The sequence below is a fragment of the Ascaphus truei genome, chromosome 3 (genome assembly GCF_040206685.1).
Source record: "Ascaphus truei isolate aAscTru1 chromosome 3, aAscTru1.hap1, whole genome shotgun sequence".
Classification (NCBI taxonomy): Eukaryota; Metazoa; Chordata; class Amphibia; order Anura; family Ascaphidae; genus Ascaphus; species Ascaphus truei.
The window spans coordinates 412675466-412697473 of NC_134485.1; the positions used below are offsets into that span (position 1 = coordinate 412675466).

The 22008-nt window shown below is 43.3% G+C and overlaps 1 protein-coding gene across 1 annotated transcript in view; it reads right to left on the reverse strand.

Annotated features, from left to right (window-relative positions):
* The window catches only part of CAPN5 (calpain 5), a 143349-nt gene extending 134851 nt beyond the window's left edge, over window positions 1–8498 (reverse strand). Inside the window, exon 1 of the mRNA XM_075592662.1 lies at window positions 8363–8498. The gene's annotated coding sequence lies outside the window, so the exon portion shown is untranslated. The remainder of the gene's footprint in view (window positions 1–8362) is intronic.
* Window positions 8499–22008: the final 13510 nt, after the last annotated feature.

The window sequence follows — 22008 nt, forward strand, 5'->3', positions numbered from 1 at the left end:
TTTTTTTTGGGGATATGAGTTGAGGCAAGAGAGGAAGGGTTGGGGTAGAGGTATGGGGAGCGGGGGGGGGGGCACGCGGCGTCATCCTTTAGAATATGATATATAGCTTATATTAACCGGGGTGGGGATAAAAGGGGGGGGGGAATGCGGGATGGGTAGTTTTAACAAGGGGATTGATTAACTTTTACACAAAGGGTAGCAGTAACAATAGTTAACTAAATTTCTAACCTAACGGCCTTTTAACTTTAATTTGGACAACCATCCTATGTCCAACTAGGCCTTTAAACTAAACTGGGTTACAGACCCGTTCGGTGAACAACCCTCGTTCTGAAGTCCTCAGGGATTAGAGTTCTCGCCGGTAAAGATCGCGTCGCCATCAGGGCCACAGGTTGCACGGCTGGTCTGTGGCCCGGTCCTTGCCTGGTTATAATTGGATCGGAAAATGGCGGGCGGAGGGCCCGGCGGCTCCCCTCCCCTCACTCCGGGGGGGAACGGATGGCGCTCCGGTCACAGGCGGGAAGGGACGTAGTCTCGCGAGGTTCCTGCTGATCACCTGTGTCGGTATCCAGTGGTCGTCGGTCGATCCGTGTTGCGGTTGCTTCCGTCTCGGGTGAGTACCTCTGGGCTTTTTTCCCCTTTGTCACAGGGGGGATGTCATCGGGAGCTGAAAGGGAGCGGTGCCGCGCTTCACAGGGGCCGCTACTTCATGTTTGTGTGGCGTTGTCCCGCGAGTCTTACCGATGCTCGGACCGGGGGGTCTTCAGGTTCCTGGTTCGGGGGGTGGCGATCTTCGTTTTCCCAGGAGGCAGGGGGGGTTAGTCCAAGGGCTTGGACCAGTGGGGTCATGTCTTCGGGATATCTAATAGTATAAAATTTTCCCTTGTGGTGGATTGTCAATTTGAAGGGAAACCCCCATTTGTATTTTATTCCCTTTTCTCGCAAAAGTAAAGTTAAGGGGCGTAATCCTTTGCGTCTATCCACGGTCTTTTTGGACAGGTCTGTGTAAACTTGGATGTCCTCCCCCTGGTATTGAATGGGGTCTTTCTCGCGGCATGCGGTCATAATTTTTTCTTTGGCCGTGTAGTTATGAAGACGGATGATCACATCCCTTCTTCTGTTGGGGTCCTCAGACCTCGGGCCTAGCGCGCGATGAGCTCTGTCAATTTCAAGCTCTCTCTCGTCCAGGCCTTCACAGACGGTAGTAAAGAATTCTTTGAGGTATCCCCGGATCTGATTAGGGAGGACCTCCTCCGGGACCCCGCGCAGTCTGATGTTCTGGCGGCGGTCCCGGTTTTCTTGGTCCTCGAGACCATCTTTAAGTGCGTTCACCTCCGCTCCCAGTCGGGTGATTTCCTCATCCGCCTCCTTCTGGTGAGTGAGGGCCTCTTCTAGCCTGGCCTCCAGGGATGCGGTCCGCTTGGTGAGCCCTGTTATGTCTCGTTTTAGTTCGTCAACCGCCTCTCTCAGGTCAGACTGCAGGGATCTGTACAATTTGCTGTGGATTTCCTCCAGGTAAGCCTTTGTGATCCCCTGCTCTGCAGTCATTATACCGGGTGAGTGCTCTTGCATTATTGTTGCCGGCCTAGTGCCTCGTGCGCCGGGCGGGGAGGCGCCATCTTGTTTTCTGGCGGCGGCCTCAGTGCTCTGCTTTGACGGGGTGAAAAACTTTGCAACTCCTGGTCCCGACTGATTTTTCGGTTTCTGGGACATCCCTGCGTGTTTGGGGGTCTGTCCTGTATCTTTTGGTGCCTGAATTTTCGGGGTAAATCTAGTTTAAATTAGTTTTATTCATGCGGGTCTCTGGAGCTCTCCTCTTAGCCCTCCGTCTTGGATGACGTCATCGGCACGCCCCTCTCATGTGCTTTCACTTTTAATGGTAGCACTTATCTTGACTCGCTCCTTTGCATCCCGTTCTCACACTTCACTGCAGTGTCTTTTTATTTCATTTTTATTTATAGATATATTGTCGCCAAGATTGTATTTATTTTTCAATGTTAAACCAGCCTTGCTCATCCCAGCTTTCTCTCCCCAGTAAGAGCTTCCCGCCCTGAGAAAGATCGGGTCGTATTGTATATTTAGGGATACATATAGTTATGCTGTGTGGAGCGGGGCCGCTGTGTAAAAGGGACAGAACGCTTGGACTTCACTGCAACTCTAATATGTACATTCTTGTCCCCAAGACGATACTAAAGACTTCGATAAGTGCAGCTGATGCTGCATCTGGGGTGGACGGCACATAAGGCCAACGCGACAGATCCAACAAGGGTTGCTCCAAGTTATAGTCCCTCTGATCTGGGAGCCCTTCGGTTAAGCTGGAGAAACATGCTATGTCACACAGCATATCTATACAGAATTGGCTGATAAGGAGAGATCTGCCAAACAGAATCCCTTCTAAATTACACTCATGGAGGATAAGTACATTCTGGCTGTTATATGAAAAGATACATCGTTATCCTACACAAATACCGCTACGGATGTCATTTGCATCCGCTATTCAGATCTGGAGGCAAATGACAGCAGTGGTGCTACGTTGTAGGCTACAGGGCAGCACATTGCATCTGTATCCTTGAGATACAATTTGTATCTTTTGAACTTCACATTATCATGTGAGAATGCCATGACTTCAAGCACACTTAGGCTGGGGCCATGGTGCCTTCGCCCGTGCGGTGGCTGGTCAGTGAGCGGACGCTTACCTGGCCATGGTGGAGGGGCCGTGGAGGGGGGGGGGGGCGTGCCTGAGGGGGAGGGGTGTCACAGAACTGGTGACCCCCTCCCGCGCGGCCGCATGGACGCGAACACTGCATTAAGGCAGTCTGATCGCTCAGCGTGCCGACGCGTCCGCAGTGTCTGCTGAACCATGGCCCCAGCCTTAATTGTAGGTTTGCTGCATTTGTATGCTGAATTCGGATCACAAGTATTATCCTCTTGAGGGCCCCCCCCCCCCCTCACCCCTTTTGCATTAGCAATTTATGGGTAGTGGGATCCTAGATCCAGAACCACCATCTGTTTTTTTAGTTCACATTATATATGTACATATACCCTCACATCCCTATTTTCCCTTTATTTGATCCAATCAAGTTTATTTTTAATGGTTTTCGCTTACTATTGGATATGAATGGCCTCTAAGGGATTATTGTAACCCTGGGATATGCAGTTCCCCAATCTACTTGTATCCTCCATGAGTGCAATGTATAAGGGATTCTGTTTCGCTGATCTCTTCTTATCAGCCTATTTTGTATAGATATGCACGTTCTTCCCTTTATGCTCCTGGTTTACATTATTTGTTACATATTTGTTTATGTTAGTTGAGCGGCAGGTATAGTTTTGTATATCAGGGGTGCACAAACTTCTTGCGCTACGCCCCCCCCCCGCGCCTGATCGCACCCCTCCCTTACCTTAAAAGAAGCGGCAAATGATGTCACGTCTCCATGGTAACGGGCGTCATTCGACATCACGTCTCCATGGTAACGGGCGTCATTTGACGCTGCGTTGCCTTGGAGACGCATGGACAAGAAGCTGGCGAGTACATTTACAGAGGCCTCGCGCTCGTAGCGTGGGGCCTCTGTAACCACCGCGCCCCTTTCCTCCAATAAAGTCTCGCGCACCGCTGTTGTATTTAACACAGCAGTCTGCGCTGATCAAAATGTTTGGAGTTTTATTTAATGGTAGGCCTACTTACTTTAAAAATAAAACAAAGTGTTAAAAAGGGGCAAGAAGATTTTTTTTAATCCAATGCTCCGCTCAAGAGATAAGATTTTGAAGTATTAAGTGTCCAGGAGGTTAAAATGGAGCTGTCCCCAGAGCAAAGTGCAGTATTAAAGGTTACCATGGTAATCTCACAAGCTAGAGACTAGGGCCCCAGGGTTCACTGCTGCACGCGCGCGTGCCCGGGTGAAAGCCGCGATCTGCAGGAGATCACGGCAGGGAGGCGTGGCGGGGGCACGGCCAAGACGTCATGTGGCTGGTTCATCATTGGCTGAAGCGCCGGCGTGACCAATGCACAGCCGCTGCGCCAAAAGACAAAAATCTTGTCTTTTGGCCAAGGTGGTCGCGCATCGCGGCTTGGGCGCGCCCACCCCATAGAAGGCTCTGTGTGGCGCACGCCGTGACCACTGGGGACCTAGCCTAAGAAAATCACCAGGACATGGTCAGAAGGCAACGTGCTAACATTATATGTGTTAAAACACTTAATTGATAGAAGCCTGTGTGTTTATTTAGCATTATCCCCCTCCCCCCTTGTCCTTATCAGAGAGACAATAAAAAGATAAGGGGAGGCTGGAAGAGGGAATGAAACCCCGCCCAAGTTTAACATAAAATAATAATAGGTGTCAGATTTGTGTAAAACAGGCATCAATCACACAGATGAAACCCCCTAAACATGTCACTGGAATTAATTCACGTTGGTCCTAGGAGGGATTGTCCCTTTAACAGAGCAGGACAGGCTCAGGTGGGCAAGATACGGAGACAGCATTCTGAGCATCGCTGCTTTTACCCACTTGCTGCCAATTTGGAGCTGAACAGATCACATTTGGATTATAGCTGCTGTACATGAGAAACAATGTACTGTAGTATTTAACTGCAAGGAAATGTTTGCTCTAAAGGCTGGGTAGCTGCATGAAACCAGCATTGTTTGCACATTGTATGCGGCACATCTTTCTGTTGGCTGGATCTCCCAACGAGGATAAAGTATGACTAAAGCAAGTGACAACACAGGACATTTGTGAATGCCAAACTGACTGCTTAAATCCTGCAACAAAGAAAGTCACCAGCACTGCTCCCAGAACACAAACACACATACTGTGTTCTATTGTCCAAGCATCTAAGATATACAAAGGCGTTCCACCCTACTCACCAGGGGTTCTCAACCTCTTTTAAACTAGGGCACCTCTGCAAAAATATCTCAGGGCATCCCAGCTTTTCAGATCTCACTCATCCCCGCCTTGCTTACACACAACATACTCACCCTCCTTTTCACAAGCACACCCCCCTCTCCACATTCATCCTTACCCTCCACCAGGGGTGGATTGGGTCGCCGGGACACAGGGCAAAAGCCCGGTGGTCTGGTGGTTGGATATTATACTTACCCATGGACGGACTGCCCTATTGGGCGTTCGGGTGCCCCAATATGCCCCGCGCTCTTCCCCAGAACAATTAAACTGTTGATCAGCGCAGACTGCTGTGTTAAATATAGTATACAACAGCGGTGCGCAAAGTGGGGGGCACTAGACTTTATTGGTGGGGGGACTGAGACTTTATTGGTGGGGGGACTTCCCTTTTCCGGAGCGGTCCTCCCTCAACGTCATGTGACGTGACACCAGATGGAACTGCGTTGCCAAGACAACACACCATCACGTGGCACAGCGACATGGCGCCGCAGAAGGCGGGCGGGCCGGCAAGTGAAATGCAGACGGAAGGCACTTGGGCATGTAACACACTATAAGTCCAACATTAACGTTACACAAGAGAACTCTGTAAGACGCGTGCATAGCTCCTACAATTTTGGCCAAATATCCAAAGATCCTAAATATTTAAAAAGTAGCAATCCCCACATAGTCGGACAGGTGAATTTCTTAAAGGGTTTTTCCAAATTGGGAAGTTTTTGTAAATCAAAGTGTTTTCTTTACCCCTTATCCCAGCCCGCCCTTATCAGAGAACCAATAAAATTAATGGGACTATGGCTGTACAACCACTCGCTGATCCCACAGTCACAGAAAAGGGAGCAGCCAGAGGAAATCATCACCCTCCCCAGTCGAATTTATAAAAAAAATTTTTTTACATTTTAAACTATTTATACAGGTGTCAGAGTTGGGACAAAAAAAAAATTCCATCAAAAACACTTAAATGAGACCCCGTAAACAGGTCACTGGAATTAGTTCACTATGGCCCAGGGAGAGATTGCCCCCTTAAATGAATAGATGTTGCTTTTATTGGGGGCAACTTAATTGGCCATGTCTACTGTATACGAGTTAAGAATAGTGAAGATATGCCAATGGTCTATTCCAATTCCTGAGGATTTGAAGTACATGGGACGGAGGCTTCAATCTCTGTAATTGGAATTACCAATGAAGATGCTGCATATACGGAGTATCAGCCAGAAGATACGCGTACACAGTAAATCTTATAACATCCCCATTTATTACAAATCGCAATCCCTGTAATGCAGCATTTACATCGGTAACGTAACCACAGTGTGGTTGGTTCAAAGGGAGGACGGCATGGTTTTGCAAATACCCTGTAACTGCAGTAAAGGATCCCAATGCAATGCTTAATGGCCCCTCACACATCGTACATTACATTCAGAATGCACACACCCACTTGGCATCATTTAATATTCCAGTGGGTCTATTTTTCATGGCAGGCGCCAAAGGTTTTCTTCCGAAAATAAAATGGCACCTTATTCTATATCCGCTGGAACTGCGCATCGGGTCATTTTTCCCCATTGACTTCAATGGGGAATTTTGGCCAAGACTGCCACTTTGGCAGACATAGAATAAGTCCCTAAACTCCTTATTGCCAGAGCTGCGTCTCTGGCCTCATTCACAGATGGTTTATCCTGCAAAGCTGCCAATGTGGCATAATTGTCCTAGGCTCTCTTAGTAGGGTGACCTTTTTTCGATGAAGATGTATGCAATAAATATTTTAATTACACCCTACAGGAGATGACCTCTGCAAGTCCCTTTAACTCCTTGTACCTTCTCACTACCTGCTTGGAAAGAAGAAGATGTACATAGGACAGTATCCGTGCTCATCACATACCATAATGCCAACTAATTTGTAACTAAAATAACCGCATGTCTAAATATAAATTATACCATTTAATATACGGAGAGAGGTATATAGAACACGCAGTCAGTGTCCCAGGTGTCTTGACATCAGTTAGGTCTGTGGGGCATATTAACACCTAAATCAAATATGTATTTATTCACAATTATGTCATCTCAAAGTTTTGCTGCTGGGCGTATCAGCTGCAGACTGCTTTACAGTACATGCATACAAAACATGGTGTAATAAGGAGGGATATTACTACACAGGCAGAAGGCAGCAAAAAAATTATATATACATATATATACACATATATATATATACACACACACTATATGTGTATATATATATATATATATACATATATATATATATATATATATATATATACAGTATATATACATATATACACATATATATATATACACACACATATATATATATATATATATATATATACACATATATATATATACACACACATTATATATATATATATATATATATATATATACATATACATATACACACATATATATATACATATACATATACATATATATATATATATACATATACATATATATATATATATACATATACATATATATACATATACATATATATATATACATATATATATATATACACACACACACACACACACACACACACAAAATATAATAATATAAAAACTAAAAATGAGTACACCATTTATATTCATACCCACCACAAGAAGATTACATTTCTTGGTCAAACTATTATTGTAGTTCATATAGATCACCGGGTATTTACACAGTTTTACAATATTATTATATTGTACATTTTTCGGGGCAGGATCTCCCTTTGCTTACCTGTCGCGCTTACCCCCCATTGCTTGTAATTGATGTACAGTACCTTGTACATTTTGCAAAGCACTGCATATACTGTCTGCACATTGCAAAACAAGGGCGAGTAGTGACACAGCTCCATAACAAGGATTGAAACATCCTAACATTGCATTCCCCAGCACTTCCATGTCCTTATGAGAGGAGACGGGGAATGGGGCACTTGTGTCCCACACACCAGCAGGAGCAGGAGATGTTTGAAACTTAGCAGGAGCCCCCCAGCCCCCCAACAATCTAATGAGGAAACAGATCTACAGCAAGAAGGAAAAGTAACCCCTTGTTCACAGAGGCGAGGCACTGTCAGAGGGATCTCATGTTTCTACCCAGATTCCCTAACCATGAACAGGGAGTTTCACCCGAGAAAGTCTGATTGCATTAACCCCTGCAGTGCCAGAGGGGGTGGGCAGCAACACATGGTACCTCTCCTGCAATTGCAGGGGTTAATGCAATCAACATATTTCCCCAATGTTTGCTGCAACACTACAACTACACAGAAGTAGCCCTGTGACTCCACTTTCCAGTGCAAAATACAAATGGTTAAAGGTAACACCTAATACTGAAGTAATTGTAAAAGAGAAACCCCTGTGGGGGCTACTTGCACAGCAAACACCCTCTGACACCACTGCTCCCTTTCCCCACGGACTCCCGTGTTTAGCACATGACAACTAGCAGCTTTTTTTCCCCCCACTGCAGATCTCTCAGGTTGTATTTACCTGTCCCACTGGGGATGTGGATTTCCAGAGCCTGGCTGTGCAGGTGGCAGCTGTGAGTGCTGAGGCTCTGCGCTGCTTCCCCGGGCTACCAGCACTCTGCCACACTGAGGGAGAGACCCAGGCTGCACTAAAGTCATGGGCGTGGCTAGTTGCTGCAAAGCATCATGGGGCTTGTAGTCTTCCATGGTCAGTACATTCTTGAAAATATTGTAAGCATGTTTATTGTGCATTTAAAAGAAGAAAAAAAAAAGGAAAGATTTTTCATGGACTCATTGATTTTTATTTATAGCTGTAACGGTGTCGCCCCCTCTCTGGGAGATTCCGCCACTACACGGCGTGGTGTGGTGCATAGGGTTGCCAGGTGGCTGTCCAAAAAATACTGGACACAATGGTAAAAGATGCGACCCCCCCCCCCCCCAAATACATATAACAAATAACCCCCACGCCCCCCGAATACACATAACAAATCAATTTAAAGCTGAAAGTCTGCACTTCTATTGCATCTCGGTTGTTTCATTTCAAATCCATTGTGGTGGCGTACAGAGCCAAAATTATGAAAATTGTGTCAGTGTCCAATTATTTCCGGACCTAACTGTATATATACACACACATTAAACCAGCAATGTTATGTAAAAACAAATATGAGGGAGACTCCCACATCATGATACAAAAGGTAAAGCCCTACTTAAGCTGGCCATGCGGTGCCAAGGTCCCACATATAGAGTATGTGGGAAAACTAAGTAGCACTTCAGCTTATGCAGAAACATGTATTTTTTTTTTTTAAATGTGCAAAATATTCCGAATTTTATATATTTCATCATTCAGTTGAAGGTATAATATCAAAATATCAAATTCATAAAGACAAACTACTGTATTCACAGAAGATATAGACAGTACACACTATGTCTATACTGCGTCACGTGAGCGATTCAGCCAATGAGGGCGAAGCAGCTTCGTGACGCGTCCGCCACGCCTCCCCAATCTCCTGCAGCCAAGTTCAGACATCGCTCGGGCGAGAGGCGCAGACTACAATCTGGGCCTTAGATGTAAACCTGTTTTGTCTATTTTATTTTTAGGTAACTTAGCAACAGGAAAATGGAAACATCTACGTGATTCTCTCCGCAGAGAATGTAAAAAAAGTAAAAACCTCCATGTTCTGGTGACGCAGGTACAAGTGCGTCTGAATACACTTCTTCCAGGCCTTACAGTACTTCAAATTGTTGGTGTTTCTGAAAGTGCAAATCACACCAGAGAAGACGGTGTCCAATCTGGAAGTGAATGAAATCACAGAAGACAGAGGTCACATTGGATAATGATTCTTTATGTGAGACCGCAACATTCCCAGAGCCTCAACCCAAAAATTAAGACCTCAAGTGATTTAAAAAAAAAAAAAACAATTGATTTCTATGGAAGAGCGAAAATTAGAAATGATGGCGACTGCATTAAAAGAGCTTGATTTAAAAATAAGTCTCATACCATATATTAAAAAATTGGATCCTGTTTAAAAAAAATATGAATGTTACGCTAACATATCCAAGCTCTGGTTCTGAAGGCAGAGCAGGAAAACGAATAGTTACAATCAGGTGTTCAATGTTTATTAATGTTCAACTGTTTAACCTGTTCAATAATAATGATTCTAGCTGCTACCTGGTGCATGATGGTGCGGTGCATACCTGTTAGGTGAAACAGAAGGCCTGAGGACTCTGTGATGGTATAGGGAGGCATCAGGACAGTGATGGTTCTTCGTTCAGCGCAGCGCCTCCAGACAGTGAGGATCCGGGTGCAGCCAGGATGGTCCGCACTGGCAACTAATGTAGTGTTCCATTCAAGTAGCCACAACAGATGTATTCAACTGGATCTTTATTTGTAGTATCATACAGATATGGCAGGCTCATTCCTGAAGTAGGGCCCCCAGGGCTTGAGGCCCTGCAGGTCCCTTCTCAGCTCCTTTACACCCTGATGGGATAACGTGTAAGTCCTTCCACTCCACAGGGGGAGGGAAGAGAGTGCTCTTGACTTCTGGGAGAGTGTCAGCTTTATTACCCCATGGGAGGGGCTTGTAACCCTGCCCCATAACAGGGCAGATCCGATACTGACAGGCGTCACATCATGGCATGTGACCTAGCCAGTATCCTCCCCAGGGATGACACTCTCTGGTTGTTAAGCCCACCACTGGATACAGCAATAGTGTATCCAGGCTGCAACAACAAGCTAGGCCTCCATGAGAAAGCTGTGAAAGAATTATGGACAGGGGGGCTATACAGAAGAGGGTCTGGGGTTACTGGTCATCCATTTTGTCTCTTCTGATTTATGTGGACACGTGATAAGTATTTGTGGGTAAAGATGAGTTTCCGCTGACAATAGAAGTTCTAAGGCTTTGCCTGTGTCTTTACGCCCAGAATGATAGCGATACAATTTATCAGTATCCTGACACACTTTGTTATTGTACCATTTCTGTGTGAAAGAATGTATGAGTGAGCAAGGTTTGCTCTGAGACTATTTCAGAATATCATGTGCTTCCTACGGAGATTAAAACGTAACTTTGGTAAAAAACAATATATGGGAGGGAGGTATTTTATGCTAACCAAGCTCAAATAAAGCATATGTAGAGTTTTTAGATTGTAATAGGGTAGTGCCGCCTTATTTTCTGTAACTACAGGCTATAAATTCTGGGGTTGGTATTACCCCACCCCAGATCACGCTGCAGCCGCCTGCTAATGTGTCATCTCCTTGTGCACTCGCAATAAAGATCCCTTGATACTCACCGAACCCGGCTGCAGTTCTTGGTGTCCCTGGGATAGCCCTGAGAAGGCTGCGGTCACATAGCTTATCCCCCACATTACCTTATCCCCACAGGACCTATACTGTTAGGGCCACAGAACAGATGATGGCCAGGGGACTAGGCTGCAATGTATTTTATATGTAGTATTCCTTGTTTTACTATTCCACTTGTTAACACATTTCATACTGTTTTTATTTTTTGTGCATGTGTTTTCTCTCATATATAAAAACTATATGTCAAACTTTATTGCCTGGTAAATAATGAAGCAGTGAAGCAATGCATGAATATAATATAACATGCTTAAATAAAAATACATGACCACAAGTTCCAAATGTAAAATGTTTAATGGCTATTAACAATTATTGAACTGCATTTTGCCATGGGACAGCTCCTTCAGCATTAAAATAATTTAAAAATGATTCACAAATTATTTTTGCAATATTTATTGTGGGATTATTTGTCCAACATCTCAAAAGCTGGGTATTAGGTATAAGCACATGATCAGACGTTGACACAGTAATGCCTTCCAAATCTATAACAATATTATGCTGTAAAGCCACACATTTCACTATTTTCTTAGCATTCGGTACTGATGTTTCTATCACTTTTAATAGTAGTTTCCATTTAGCTGTCACAATCCCAAAGGCACAATCCACACAGCATCTTGCTCCTGAAAGTCTGTAATGAAGAATGTCCTCCTCTTTCGTTAATCCAATACGACTGTACGGCTTCATGTGAGCAACGGATAGGCCTCATCCGCTAAAAGTGCACGAGGAACTGTTGGCTTGTTCTACTTAATGGCAAGCCTTTCTGCGATGGCAACAGCAATTTTATTTTCTTCAATGAGCTGATAAAGCGCTGATGCTCTAAACACCCCCACCATCGCTTTGCTTTCCGTAAAACTCCAACGTCAATGGTAATAAATGTACATTTTGCATCAGTGACAGCTTGCAATACAATGGAATTGTAATGTTTGTAATTGTAATAAATGGTGCCAGACTTCTTGGTGTGCTTGACGCGAATATGTTTCCTACGTAATTTGGAAAATTCCATTTGCTGGAAAATTCCCCTTGCCACATTACTCAAACCTTCTACAGTAGGAAATGGCACATGATCAGCCTGGAATTCTTTGTATATAGCAGGGGTTCACAAACTTTTCCCCGTGCACACCCCTGCCTGCTCTAGTCACCAGCTCGCGGCCCCCTTCTTCCTTGTCTTCGGCGTCAAATGGCACCGCGGGGTCATGTGACGTCACGTTGCCGGAGGCAAAGTAGGAGACATTGCAGGGACCTGACGCGATCCAATAAGTCCAGGAGTGGGAGAAGGGGAAGGGAGGGGATGGGGGATGCTCCCGCATCAGCGAGAATGAAAACAGTAGTGTTACTAGTGAATCGTGCCAAATACTGGTGCAAAAGAGGATAGGGTATATGTGAACAGACAGAAAAAAGATTCCTCCCTGAATGCACTCAGAAAGGCCAGTAATTTGTAATATTGGGTATATATTTAAAAACCTTTTAATCACAAGAGAGGTTAAAACATATTTGTATAGAGGGGCATGGTATATACAATCCAGGACCAGCCCCTTAAAGGCAAACCAACACAATCTTCCTCAGTCGTAAGGAGATAATGATATTACACCAATTGATATTTGAGATTGACCTTTGAGAAAGCGCGATCACGCGCGAAACGTGCGTCAGGTGACCAGAACGTGGTGACGTCACCGCATCCAAGATGGCGCCCCCGCGAGTGTAGCTGCTGCCTCGAGACCGGGACACTTCTCCCCTGGCATTCTACTCCCCTTCTCCTCCACATATGACGGCGCTAAGGACGATAACAGCGCCCATGAGCTAAGTAGTATATCTCACCAGTGTGCAAGACATTTATGTCTAGGGTAATAGGAGTGGACTGCAGTACACTGGCGACACACTTTATTCGAGCTCGGCTAGTCCCACGAATTCGGGTATACCCGGGTGTATTGAGGTTTGTGACTGTTTTCTGCCCGAGTGCATTGAGGTATTTTCCAGGCAGGGATTGAAACATTTTATTCCCGCTGGCTGCAATACTGCACAGTATATATATATATACTGCATTACAATTCATGAATTTATGCCATCTGGTAGACACGCGAAGCATTGCAGCCTATTAAATCCTAATCATTATCATTTAACAGATCAGCCGCCCGTCAGCCAGGCATGAACCCAGGCTGGGAAGGCAAACGCAACGGGGCTTGTCAGAGGTGAGGAGCGGCGCATTCCAGGTATCTGCCAGGTACATACTGGGTATTTGCTCGAATAAAGTGTGTCGGTGCAGTATATGCTCTGCCTCCTTCCCCACACAGCTACTAGTGTGACAGTCTTACTACTATGCAGGACATTCACTTCACTGCTTTATAACAGGGGGGCTGAGTTTGGGGTAGTGCCCATTTACCGTGAACAGCAATAGCTATTCATGCACTGTGCATACTTCCTTATATGGAGACACAATATGATTAATGAGTCAGTGTGTTTTATGCCCCTACACCTATCAGGTATTAGTATTGATTGGGTCTGATTAGTGTTGTTCACCGGTTTCAAGCTAGATGAATATATATGTGACCTCTGCACCACACAAACGGTAGTATACAGAGGCTATAACTGGATACGGTCCTTGAACCGGGCCTCAGGGCGTCCACGAGAGCACACTTTGTGCTTGCCCTTTGCAGAGCTCTCACATCATTCAGCTACGCATCTCATAACTATATGTACATCCACACATTATTTTTTGTGTGGTTTAGTATTTAATTTTACCACTATTATCTTTTTTGCGTCGTTGTTGTTTTCACCCTGTTCTGGTATTTATTTTACACACCGTATAAGTGGTCTAGGGACATCACACAGATGTATACTATCTGACCTTTCGGCTTTGAGTTAATCACCCCTCCAGATTTAGCTTCAATGACCTACATCATGTCAGGTTCATTGAATTATTGATATTAGGATTTCCATAGGTGATATGGGCCTCCCATTCTGGAGCTACATACAGGGGATTATCTGAGCGAAGCAGTCCACATTAAGGTGGTGTAATATCATTATCTCCTTACGACTGAGGAAGATTGTGTTGGTTTGCCTTTAAGGGGCTGGTCCTGGATTGTATATACCATGCCCCTCTATACAAATATCTTTTAACCTCTCTTGTGATTAAAAGGTTTTTAAATATATACCCAATATTACAAATTACTGGCCTTTCTGAGTGCATTCAGGGAGGAATCTTTTTTCTGTCTGTTCACCTCACGCGATCCCCAGGCATTTAATTTAAATGCTGTGGGGAAGAGCGCGGGGGCCTCTGCAACCGCCACGCTACCCCTGAAAAATCTCGGATGCGCCCCCCACTTTGTGCACCCCTGATATATAGCATCGCAGGTGTCATACACAATTTTCCCAACTGTTGTGCTATTCATTATAAAGGAAAAGGCCAATCCACGAAACGGGGGTTCCAGTTGAAAGAAATCTGTAAAGAAACAACAAGATTTAGATTAATTTGTTTAATCATTATTGACAGCATTAATTTTTTTGTTGTCGTTTTTTTAATACTCAAAAAACATTCATCTTGTTTAAACCAAGAAAATTCAAATACGGAAAACAATGCATTATATCACTGGAATATTACATAGATTACGTTTCTTAACCTTTTTTTTGTCACAATAGTACTACTAGAACTAACGGTAAAGTGAGTATAAGCCTTTCATCTGGACTAATTATGCGACAAAAATGAGTCTGTGCAGGGGATATCTTGTCCTTAATATAATAAAATGAAGATTTACTCATTCACGTACTCAAAGAAATTCCTTTCTTGCTTCCGAAGTTCGTGATACAAAGTCGCAAATTTCCCAAGTGATTCCTGATGACGATTTATTTTGTGGACGTTTGTTTCTCTACCACTGAATACTGGGGTTTTAATAAATGAACTGTCCATCAACAATAATAAATTCATGTTCTTTGAAAGCGCCGTGTTTGTTTTCTGTGATTTTCTGGGATTGCGGATGTGACATCATGGCAAAGCCTCCCTCCCCTTCCCCCCCTGTCGCGCGCGTCATCAAAATGTGAAAGTGCTCATTTCGCAGAGCGACAGGCACACGCTACGCCATGTGCGCTGTCGCGCGCTTACTGTAATCGTGGCCTTAGCATCAATTATTGTTATTTTTATTGTGCAGTATACAGAGGGGGGAAGGGTAAAGGGATGTGAACCTCTGCACAGCTAATAGTCATTCTAAATAAATAGGTGAGTAATGGTGCTGTGCTGAGAAATATAGTAATAATACACAAATGAAAAAGAACTCAGCTGATAGCACTCTATGACTCCAAAGTGAATTGATAGTGGTAATGAGTAAGTGTAAACATACCATTTACTCATTGCCACTATCAATTCACTTTGGAGTCAGAGTGCTATCAGCTGAGTTATTTTTCTTTTGTGTATTATTTTTATTGTGCACCTTGCACCGCCAACAATAAAGCCCTCATTATCGGATCCGTTAAAAAAAAAAGAAGAAGAGGAAAATACCAAATTTTTAGGTAAAAATGGCCATACATCAAGTTTCGATATTTATCGAAATGGGAGGAACGGCAGAAATCCCGCAGATAATTTATCACTTAGTCCAGGCTGGCGTTAGCCCTGTCTTGCATATGTATATAATGGCCAATATACTCCCCATTATATACATAGTCCAAAGAATGGTACACTCACGGTATGCAAAAAACCTGCCACAGGTGCTCAGCAAAAGCGGGTCCGTGCACAACACAAGAAGATAGAGAGAGAGAGAACCCAATTTAGCACTCAGGTTCACCCTCTGGTGATAAGTGAATGGATTAAAACATAAACTTTATTAATACCAACATATAAAATAATGGGTGTTAAAACAACGTGCTGCAGGTAAGTAGATCCATAGTACTGACAGCCGTATAGGTTCAGGATCACAAATAGTAGTGTGTGTTTGGTGATTCCAGATCACACACACCTGACGAGACAACACAGAAATCCAAGTGTGGACCTGTGTATTAAAAGGGATACTATAGGGTGTGTTCAGGTAGAAGTTCGAACTACTGGTCACATAAGGGCAGGGTCTGCATACACCAAGGTTAAATAGGGTAGAGTGACCAGTAATGACTGATAGATATATAAACAAATAAACTATATATACCAGTGAACTATAAGGTAAGTTGATAGCTCCTCTGTATGATAATGGTGTGCCTAGCACGGTGCCAGAGTGACCTCAGGTAACCTATTGAGCTAGTGGTAGGTGTGCTATATACACATATATAGCATAAATCAGAAGTTACACTTACTGTTTCGCCTTGAGAAAGCTCTCGCGAAACGCGCGCGTCGGCTCCTTTTCCCACGTGCACGCGCAGACCAGGGATTCACCCGCACTGACATAGAGACCGCGAGTGTATGCGGCAGTCTGCCCGTGCTACAGTATACAGGCTTAAAGTGCCCCGTTGGACACGCTAAGCCTCTGAATGAGGATATCTATGGGGATAATGTTCTCTACTCACAGCAGTATTTAGCACAGTTCCTGGGGGCTGCGCCAGTGCACATGGTTGTATTTTACGGCAGCCTTACGGTTACACTGTCTCTGTGCACTATGCAGTATTATTTACTCCTCTGATACATATTGTGTTTACTGTATACTCCTAGGTGTCAGTGCCCTCTGGGTTAGGTGTCTATTACCATCTTTGCCACGCAGTATCAGACCTCTGATTTATGCTATATATGTGTATATAGCACACCTACCACTAGCTCAATAGGTTACCTGAGGTCACTCTGGCACCGTGCTAGGCACTAAGAAAAAAGGGTGGTGTGAATAGCGCTAAACAATATATAAATTATACAATGCAAACACAATATGAAAAATTATAAAGGACGGCTGCCAGGAAAACCTAACCCAAACACAGTTAGAAAAACACAGAAATAACAATACAGACCGGCGCCTCAAAGTCCAAAACTGAAATGAGTCCAAAGATGTGCTGCAGTGTCCAAAAACGCTGATCCGGTAGAAGGACAGCAAACTCCACAGCAGCACACGTAGTATCATGCAAGGGAGATAAAGAGAAAGATCATAGCGTGACACTGCAGACTATAATACCATATAACTCATACAAACAGGACATACATGACAAACAACACTAACAGAAAGGCTGACACTATAACAGAGATTTATTTAGACAATACTAAAAACAAGAGGAGCTTTGGAGCGGGTCTAGGATCCAGTGTGGTAAAACTGGAATCCTACTTACAGCAATCCAGAAGGGTTCAAGCGGTGTGTATACTGTGCAGTTCTTTATTCAGCTTATCCTCGGCGCGTGGTGCTGCTGTAATGGCCGCCGGCGCTTCCTCCGGTTACTCTCGGGCTCAGCGTCCCTGCAGGCCAAACCTCGCGAGATTTCCCGTCAACCGTGACGTCACTCGCTAGGTGGAGCTACTCGCCGCCGTTTTCTCCTGTATCGCACGTCTACACCGTTCGCTCGAGCTGTGACTGGGTGCTGTGACCTGCTCCTTTGATGCTCTCTTCCAAATGATCTCTAAAAACACCCAACGCGTTTCGTGCGCATGCGCACTTCTTCAGGGGTGATTAGCACAGTCCATGGTTGCCTTTTGTAATGGCAGGTACAGTCCAATTGGTGGAATTAAAATGTCTTTACACATTCGTTTTCAGCAATAGTAATTGGCTGATTGACCTGTCAATCATGGTTGTGCTAAGCTATGGCAGCCTTACATATATAAACAACATACACAACATTTAACAAAAATCATACAAACATAAAACAGATCAAGCATGTTGTCCTGACATATAAAGTATGAAATTGGTGTAAATGACTCCAAGTAGTTAATTATCCTACATCCTTGTTACAAAGCTTGCACCGGAAACTACATGTATTTAAAATCTAAGATGCAGTAAAGGTGTCTTATATGAATATTAAAATTACTTTTAAAAATCCAAATTGTTAAAACACTTATTAAATGAATTGGTGAGTGACTCTCTCAGATTACAAGGTTGATAAAAACTTTAAATAAATACTTATAAATTAAAAACCTTGATATTATTATGAGTATATATAAAACTATTATTTAAGAAAGACACCTAGATCGAAGTCTATGTTTAGTCCATTTGGGGACAGGGTTTTCAGCTCATAGATCCAGTAGGCTTCACGCCTACTGATCTGTTGTAGCTGATTTCCCCCTCTCCATTGCACTTGTGTGCTTTCTATTGCCTGACATCTCAGCCCAGCAGGGTTTTTGTTATGATGCACGCTGAAATGGTGCGAAACACTGTGTGTGGCTAATCCTCGTCTAATGTTATAGATGTGCTCGTAAATTCTTCGTTGATAGCACCTGCCAGTCCTGCCCACATATTGTAGGCCACACGGGCACTGCAGTAAATAAATCACGAATGTGGAGTGGCAGTTCATAAATGTTTTTATATTGTAAATTTTATCTGTTACATTAGATTTAAATGTTTTCATGCTGTTGCTGAAAGTACAGGCTGTACAATTCGCACATATAAAAAAGCCCTTATTTTTACTAACTCTCATTATTTTGTTGTTGTCAAGAGGGCAACTAGGGGCTAGACGTGTCTTTAAATTTGCTGCTTTGGTGAAAATAATTTTGGGTTTCTCTGGGAGGCATTTAGATAGTACATCGTCACATAGGAGTAGCGGCCAATGTTTATTAAAAATAGATCTGATTTTTGGCGCCATCTCATTATACTGGGTGACGAAGGCCACTCCATTGGTAGATTCCGATGGTTTCTTATTTTTGTACTCTAACAATGTATTACGTTCAATTTTATCTACCTGTGCAGACGCTTCCTCTAGAAGTTCATCCGGATACCCTCTGTCTCTAAATTTGTCCTTGAGCTCAGACGCCTGGAGCGCATACACCCCAGGATCGGAGCAGTTGCGCTTTAGGCGGGTGAGCTGACCCCTAGGGATATTTCGGATCCAACTTGGATTGTGTTGGCTGTCTGCCCTAAGGTAATTATTGGCCTGTACTGGCTTGAAATATGTTTTGGTTTTTATTTGGTTGTCTAAGATGTATATGCTCAAATCCAAAAATTCTATATGCTCCCTATTGTGATTAAAAGTAAACTTTAAATCCCTGTCGTTAGAGTTGAGAAATTCAAAAAACAACTCTAATTGTTCCTGGCTACCTGACCATACAAAAATGATATCATCTATGAAACGGCGCCAGAGCACAAGGTGTGCCCCAAATGGACAGTTGTTCCAAATATAATCTATCTCCCAACTGTCCATAAATAAGTTCGCATAACTTGGGGCAAACCTCGTGCCCATCGCCGTTCCACAGGTCTGTAAATAAAATTGTGAATCGAACTGAAAATAATTGTGTGTCAAAATAAAATATATACTATCTACTAGAAAAATTTTAAGTGCTGGTGATGTAGTGTCGTCTAGTTCTAACCTGCGTGATATGGCCTGACATCCTTTGTCATGGTTGATGGTCGTATACAATGAGGTGACATCCGCTGTCACCCACATGTATTCAGGCTTCCACTGCAGATCTCTAAGTATCTGGAGGACATGTGTTGTATCACGCAGGTAGGACCGGACCTGTTGTACCAATGGTTGAAGGTGGTGATCTATAAATGAAGACAAATTTGAAGTTAGTGATCCAATACCTGATATGATTGGTCTGCCAGGAGGTTGTGTAGTGCTCTTGTGTATTTTTGGGATAAAGTAAAAAATGGGAGTGCGTGCACATTTAACATCCAAAAACTCTAATTCTTGCTGTATTAACGCCCCTTCCTTGAGACCATTATGTAGCAAAGTCGTCAACTGGGTTTCAAATTGTTTGAGGGGATTGCTCGAAAGGGGGAGGTATGTGTTCACGTCACCCAGTAGTCGCATGGACTCCTGGAGATAGTACTCGGTGTCCATGACCACTATACCCCCCCCTTTGTAAGCAGATTTTATAACTATCCTCTTATTATCCTCCAGTTGTTGTAGGGCCAGTTTTTCATTGGAGTTGAAATTATCCCGACGAATCTTGTATGTCCTACTTGACTCATCCAATTCCCTGGTTACTATCTCCACAAAGGAGTTCACCAAATGCCCTTGGGCAAATTTAGGATAAAATGTGGACTTAGCCTTAAACTTACTATATGGTTTCTGTAGCTCTTGATCTAATTGGCTAGTAACTGCATCTTTTATAAAATATTTTTTTAAAGCTAATTTCCGTGCAAACTTATGAACATCGATGTGGATATTAAAACTGTTAGGGCCACATATTGGAGCAAATGTGAGTCCTTTTCCCAACACACGTCTTTCTACTGGGGTCAGAATGTGTTTACTGAGGTTAAAAATGTTCTGGCGTGTCTGACTTTTGGTTAACCTATTTCTATTAGTACCTCCTCTTCGCCCTCTGGTGCATTTTTTCTTTTTTTGTAATTCATGGGTGGCTGTATTTCTAGACTGGTTTTCTATATTTCTACCTGGGGAAAAATGTGCTCCCTTTCCTTCCTCCACTCTAAAAAAGAAAAGGTTGTTTTGGCCCCCGGAGTTGGTAAGGGAGTATATGACGCACTATCGGGTTCGCTCTCCGATTCGATTTCTGACAGCACATGATATTTATTATTGGACAAACTTGCTTCAATATTAGGTGCTGTTGCTATCTGTGCGTCATATAGTTCCTTAGCTCTTTTTTGCTTAAGATACTGACTCGTATCATGTTGGGGCAATACCCTTTGTGGTTGGGGGATGGGCACTGGGATGGGCACTGGAGTGGGTATAAGAGGCAAATGATGCGGTTTTCTTGACCTATTACTATTACTGTCAGAAATCTGATTGCTCTTCTCACTCCTACTTCGCTTAGGCCCCATATAGGAATTACTATTTCGCTTTTCCTGTTGTTTAATTAATTCATCCTTAGTTTTTCTGTTCCAGGTTCTCCGACGGCCCGTATCATAGTCATTTTTATCTCTGAAGAACTTGCTCTGTTTGGTATGGTGAGTGACTCTCTCAGATTACAAGGTTGATAAAAACTTTAAATAAATACTTATAAATTAAAAACCTTGCTGGGCTGAGATGTCAGGCAATAGAAAGCACACAAGTGCAATGGAGAGGGGGAAATCAGCTACAACAGATCAGTAGGCGTGAAGCCTACTGGATCTATGAGCTGAAAACCCTGTCCCCAAATGGACTAAACATAGACTTCGATCTAGGTGTCTTTCTTAAATAATAGTTTTATATATACTCATAATAATATCAAGGTTTTTAATTTATAAGTATTTATTTAAAGTTTTTATCGACCTTGTAATCTGAGAGAGTCACTCACCAATTCATTTAATAAGTGTTTTAACAATTTGGATTTTTAAAAGTAATTTTAATATTCATATAAGACACCTTTACTGCATCTTAGATTTTAAATACATGTAGTTTCCGGTGCAAGCTTTGTAACAAGGATGTAGGATAATTAACTACTTGGAGTCATTTACACCAATTTCATACTTTATATGTCAGGACAACATGCTTGATCTGTTTTATGTTTGTATGATTTTTGTTAAATGTTGTGTATGTTGTTTATATATGTAAGGCTGCCATAGCTTAGCACAACCATGATTGACAGGTCAATCAGCCAATTACTATTGCTGAAAACGAATGTGTAAAGACATTTTAATTCCACCAATTGGACTGTACCTGCCATTACAAAAGGCAACCATGGACTGTGCTAATCACCCCTGAAGAAGTGCGCATGCGCACGAAACGCGTTGGGTGTTTTTAGAGATCATTTGGAAGAGAGCATCAAAGGAGCAGGTCACAGCACCCAGTCACAGCTCGAGCGAACGGTGTAGACGTGCGATACAGGAGAAAGCGGC